Source organism: Schistocerca serialis, chromosome 10 (assembly GCF_023864345.2).
Source record: "Schistocerca serialis cubense isolate TAMUIC-IGC-003099 chromosome 10, iqSchSeri2.2, whole genome shotgun sequence".
Classification (NCBI taxonomy): Eukaryota; Metazoa; Arthropoda; class Insecta; order Orthoptera; family Acrididae; genus Schistocerca; species Schistocerca serialis.
In genome coordinates, this window is record NC_064647.1 from 185,418,654 (window position 1) to 185,424,653 (window position 6,000).

A 6,000-nucleotide genomic window follows, 5' to 3' on the forward strand; every position below is an offset into this window, starting at 1 on the left:
CATGTGTTCTACCCTGTTTGAGGAGAAATTGAACACCTTGTCCATTCTTCACATCGAAGCTGACCTCCTAACTGATGAGAGTCTCAACTATGAAGATATGATTAACGGGTTTGCTGCCATCAAACCCATACACACTAAATCGTGAGTTTTGTTTATTTCTCCGTGTTAGTTATAAAAATTTCAGTTTATAATTGCAGTTTTGTATTAGCAACTTGAAGACAATTTATTGTGATTTAAAAACTGTATAGCTATTATTTAAAAATATTTTTGGAGGAGCGCATATATTACAGTGTGCCTACAAACGCAAAAATTTTAAGTGTGCCACTGAACGTTATATTGGCAATCAAAACTTTCTGAATCTGCTAACATGGAATAGTTTATGTCTGTCTTCAAGCTTCTACCAGTTCGTATTCTTGGGAAATTCACTGATGCACTACCCTGTGTCAACCGAAATTGTCTACACTCACACTGCACTGTTACATATTTAGCAAGGATTTCAATACTTGAGGCAGGTGTTTTGTAAGCAATCTTCTTTGTAGACAGACTGGTTCAGTGGGAGGTTACCGAGAAAATTCAGGGTCAGCTCTGACTCTTAATGAACCTGTCTACACATTCCGTTTTATATTTCCACTAATTTTCTAAATTCTTATTTGTAAATGACTGATTCTAATTATGAGTCACTGACGTTGAAGTCACAATATACTACAATTTTCTGTTTTGTGACGCGCAAAATTACGCATTTCAGCGTAATTAAGGTAAGGTTCCATTCTTTGCAGTCAACTGTAATTTTTTGTAATTGTGTCATCTGCAATATGTATGAGGATAGGTCTGTCAGGTTCTTAAAATATGAGGGCTATCCAGGGAGTAACAAACGTTTTGAAATAAAAAATTAATAATATGGAAGATTCACATTTCATTATATGCATTTTAAAAGTGCACTCTTAAGCTATTTTTCTACAGAATAAGCAATCAAATTGAAGCAGTTATCATACAGTAGCCACCTGCAATTGCAACTATTGGTTTACACTGGTATGTGCTCTGGTGTCAGTATCAAAGCGTTGAGTAGTGAACCATGTCTTCAGTGCTGGGAAGAGGTGGTAGTCGATAGTTTCGTAATCGTGAAACGACGATTTTCACGATTTTTGTCGTTGCTTTTCATCACCAGTTCGTGAGTCGCAAGGCTAGATATATCACTGCGGTCCTCATCGTGAACATCGGCACAGCCATTTTCAAAATCAATGCACCATTGCCTCACTCGGCTTTCACTCATTATTCCTTTTCCGTTCACATCACAAAGGTCGCGATAAAATTCAACTGGTTTGCATTTTTTTGCCAATAAGAAAACTTATCACGGAACGTGTTAGATTAGATTAGCTTAGATTAGATTAATACTAGCTCCATGGATCATGAATACGATATTTCGTAATGATGTGGAACGAGTCAAATTTTCCAATACATGACATAATTAGGTTAATTTAACAACATACTTAAGTTAATATAAAAACTTTATTTTTTTTTTTTGTTTTTCTTTATTTTTTTATTTTTTTTTATTTTTTTAATATTTTTGGTTTTTTTTCTTTTTTTTCTTAATTTATATCTAAAAATTCCTCTATGGAGTAGAAGGAGCTGTCATTCAGAAATTCTTTTAATTTCTTCTTAAATACTTGTTGGTTATCTGTCAGACTTTTGATACTATTTGGTAAGCGACCAAAGACTTTAGTGCCAGTATAATTCACCCCTTTCTGTGCCAAAGTTAGATTTAATCTTGAATAGTGAAGATCGTCCTTTCTCCTAGTATTGTAGTTATGCACACTGCTATTACTTTTGAATTGGGTTTGGTTGTTAATAACAAATTTCATAAGAGAGTATCTATACTGAGAAGCTACTGTGAATATCCCTAGATCCTTAAATAAATGTCTGCAGGATGATCTTGGGTGGACTCCAGCTATTAATCTGATTACACGCTTTTGTGCAATAAATACTTTACTCCTCAGTGATGAATTACCCCAAAATATGATGCCATATGAAAGCAATGAGTGAAAATAGGCGTAGTAAGCTAATTTGCTAAGATGTTTATCACCAAAATTTGCAATGACCCTTATTGCATAAGTAGCTGAACTCAAACGTTTCAGCAGATCATCAATGTGTTTCCTCCAATTTAATCTCCCATCAATGGACATACCTTAGCTATATGCTTCTGATTAAGGTCTATATTTATTAATGGCATCATACCATTCACTGTACAGAACTGTATGTACTGTGTCTTATCAAAATTCAGTGAGAGTCCGTTTACAAGGAACCACTTAGTAATTTTCTGAAAGACAGTATTGACAATTTCATCAGTTAATTCTTCTTTCTCAGGTGTGATTACTATACTTGTATCATCAGCGAAGAGAACTAACTTTGCCTCTTCATGAATATAGAAGGGCAAGTCATTAATATATAATAAGAACAACAAAGGACCCAAGACTGACCCTTGTGGAACCCCATTCTTGATAGTTCCCCAGTTTGAGGAATGTGCTGATCTTTGCATGTTACGAGAACTACTTATTTCAACTTTCTGCACTCTTCCAGTTAGGTACGAATTAAACCATTTGTGCACTGTCCCACTCATGCCACAATACTTGAGCTTGTCTAGCAGAATTTAATGATTTACACAATCAAAAGCCTTTGAGAGATCACAAAAAATCCCAATGGGTGGTGTTCGGTTATTCAGATCATTCAAAATTTGACTGGTGAAAGCATATATGGCATTTTCTGTTGAAAAACCTTTCTGGAAACCAAACTGACATTTTGTTAGTACTTCATTTCTACAGATATGTGAAGCTACTCTTGAATACATAACTTTCTCAAAAATTTTGGATAAAGCTGTTAGAAGGGAGATTGGACGGTAATTGTTGACATCAGATCTATCCCCCTTTTTATGCAAAGGTATAACAATAGCATATTTCAGTCTATCAGGGAAAATTCCCTGTTCCAGAGAGCTATTACACAGGTGGCTGAGAATCTTACTTATCTGTTGAGAACAAGCTTTTAGTATTTTGCTGGTAATGCCATCAATTCCATATGAGTTTTTGCTTTTAAGCAAGTTTATTATTTTCCTAATTTCAGAGGGAGAAGTGGGTGAGATTTCAATTGTATCAAATTGCATAGGTATGACCTCTTCCATTAACAGCCTAGCATCTTCTAATGAACACCTGGATCCTACTATATCCACAACATTTAGAAAATGATTATTAAAAATATTTTCAACTTCTGACTTTTTGTTCGTAAAGTTTTCATTCAATTTTATGGTAATACTGTCTTCCTCTGCTCTTGGTTGACCTGTTTCTCTTTTAATAATATTCCAAATAATTTTATTATCAGAGTTGCTGATTTCAGACATGATACACATACTTCTGGATTTTTTAATAACTTTTCTTAATATAACACAGTAGTTTTTATAATTTTTGATAGTTTCTGGGTCACTACTCTTCCTTGCTGTCAGATACAGTTCCCTTTTCCGGTTACAAGATATTTTTATACCCTTAGTAAGCCATGGTTTATTACAAGGTTTCTTACGAGTATATTTAACTATTTTCTTGGGGAAGCAGTTTTCAAATGCATTTACAAACATGTCATGAAATAAATTATATTTTAAATTGGCATCAGGTTCACGGTACACCTCATCCCAGTCTAACTGCTGTAGGCTTTCCCTGAAATTTGCAATTGTTAAATTGTTGACTGAACGTACTACTTTGGAGGACTGTTTAGTGTTGCTGAATGGAGCTATGTCATATATTGTGACTAGCTGTGCACCATGATCAGAAAGACCATTCTCAACAGGCTGAGCATTTATCTGGTTAAACTTATCTTGGTCTATAAAGAAGTTATCTATCAGTGAGCTGCTATCCTTTACCACCCGAGTAGGAAAATCAATAACGGGTGTCAAATTGAAAGAACCGAGTAATACTTCAAGGTCATTTTTCCTATTACCCTCTTTCAGAGAATCTACATTGAAGTCCGCACAAATAATAATTTGCTTCCCCCTGTCTGACAGATAGCACAACAAGGAGTCCAAATTTTTCAGAAATAGGTGAAAATTTCCTGATGGGGACCTATATACAGTTACAATTATAAATGTGCTTTTATTTAATTTAAGCTCACAGGCACATGCTTCTATATGTTTCTCTACACAAAACTTTTTTGTTTCTATACTTTTTGCACAATGATAACTTTTGACATATATGGCAACTCCTCCTTTCTCCATATTTTCTCTCATTACATGTGCAGAGAGCTTATAACCACTTACATTTACCTTATCCATATCAGTAACAATGTGATGCTCAGACAGGCATAGTATATATATTTAATTCTCAGCTTCTAAATCTTCTAAACAAACCAGAAGCTCATCTACTTTATTCTTTAAGCTCCCAATATTTTGATGAAATATACTTACATTATTTTTAATTATACTTTTATGAGAACCTTTCCTTATTCTAACATTTGCAGTACTCTCCTGTCTGAGTTTCTCATTGTGCTTAGGCCTATTTCCTATACCAGTGGTCACATGGTGTTCAGAGAGGCACATTATGTCAACTGGGTTGGGTGACTTTAATTCATCAATGCAATTACCTGGGACTGAGATACAACTTGGTGGAGATAAAATTTCTGGTGATTGGTGAAAGTTTATAATTGATAGCTGTGATTGGTAATCCAATGTGCTAGAATTGTGCTGTTTAATTTCTTTCCTAAACTGACGATTTGTTTCAATCCTGACCTCTCGTAGAACTTGACATCTTTCTGTCTTACCTATCCTAAAAAAGGTGCTGCTCCAACACCTGTAACCACTGGTATTTTACCATTCATGGCAGTGCCTCCCCACCTTAAATTTCCTGCCATTACCCCAGCCAGTTTCCCCTTCCCTTTCCTGTTGAGATGTAGGCCGTGCCTGGTATAGTCCCACCTATTGAGATAATCAACAGGAACCACACCAATATGAGCCCCCGCACCCGACCCAAGCAGCCGTTCCAACTCCAAATTACTCTCCCAACAGAAGAGTTCAAATGAGGCCGGTCATGGCGTCTCAGGACAGACACAAATTCAACATTGGTGTGTCTCGATGCCGACGCAATCTTTACCAGGTCACACTCTATACTGTACCCAGGATCTCTGTCGATGCTGTTCCCTGGCCCTCCCACAATAACCACGGTGTCTTCCCTGGTAAATCCTTTACAGAGTGAACCTAAATCCTCTGTCACCTGATCCAGACTAGCACTTGGTTTGAAAAAATTTGTGACCTGGTATTCTGGTCCTAATTCCTCCTGCAGAAGTTGGCCTACACCTCTGGCATGAGAACTGCCTAACAACAAAACTTTCTTCCTTTTCGATGACTTTCCCGCATTCTTTTTAAATTTACTATTGAAAGTTTGTTGTGTCCTGTCTACACCAAACTCTGCTTGAGGCTCATCAGTTTCTAACTGAAGCAACAGGTCAAACTTATTTTTGACATTCACCACATAACTGTCAGACTTAGTTCTAGGCCTGTTCCTTCTGCTACCTGTTGCCACTTCCCACCTCTCTTTGCCCTTCTCCCTCCTTAACCTGTCCAGATCTTCCCTAGCCTGATCTAGCTCAGCCTGAAGGGCAGTAATTTTCCCCTCCTGTTCCACTATCTTCCTATCTCTGCTGCAAATCCTACATAACCACTGATGAGCCTGATCCACTTTCCCAACACCCACGCCACTGCAGTCCCCCCAGTGAAAAAAACTACTGCATCCATCACACCAAACCCCGGAACTAACAATTCTACGGCATGTCAGGCACTTCTCACTCATGGCAAAAATAATACTTTAGCTAGAATAAATCATTTAAATTACCGAAAATCAAAAATGACGTTACAAGAATTAAGCCTATTCACAAATGTATATAAGCAAGTTTCTGGTTTAAAATTCCGCTGTTTTTCTGAGATCTGTATTAAAACAACGAAGGTATACGCTATTTATTATATATTTCACTCGA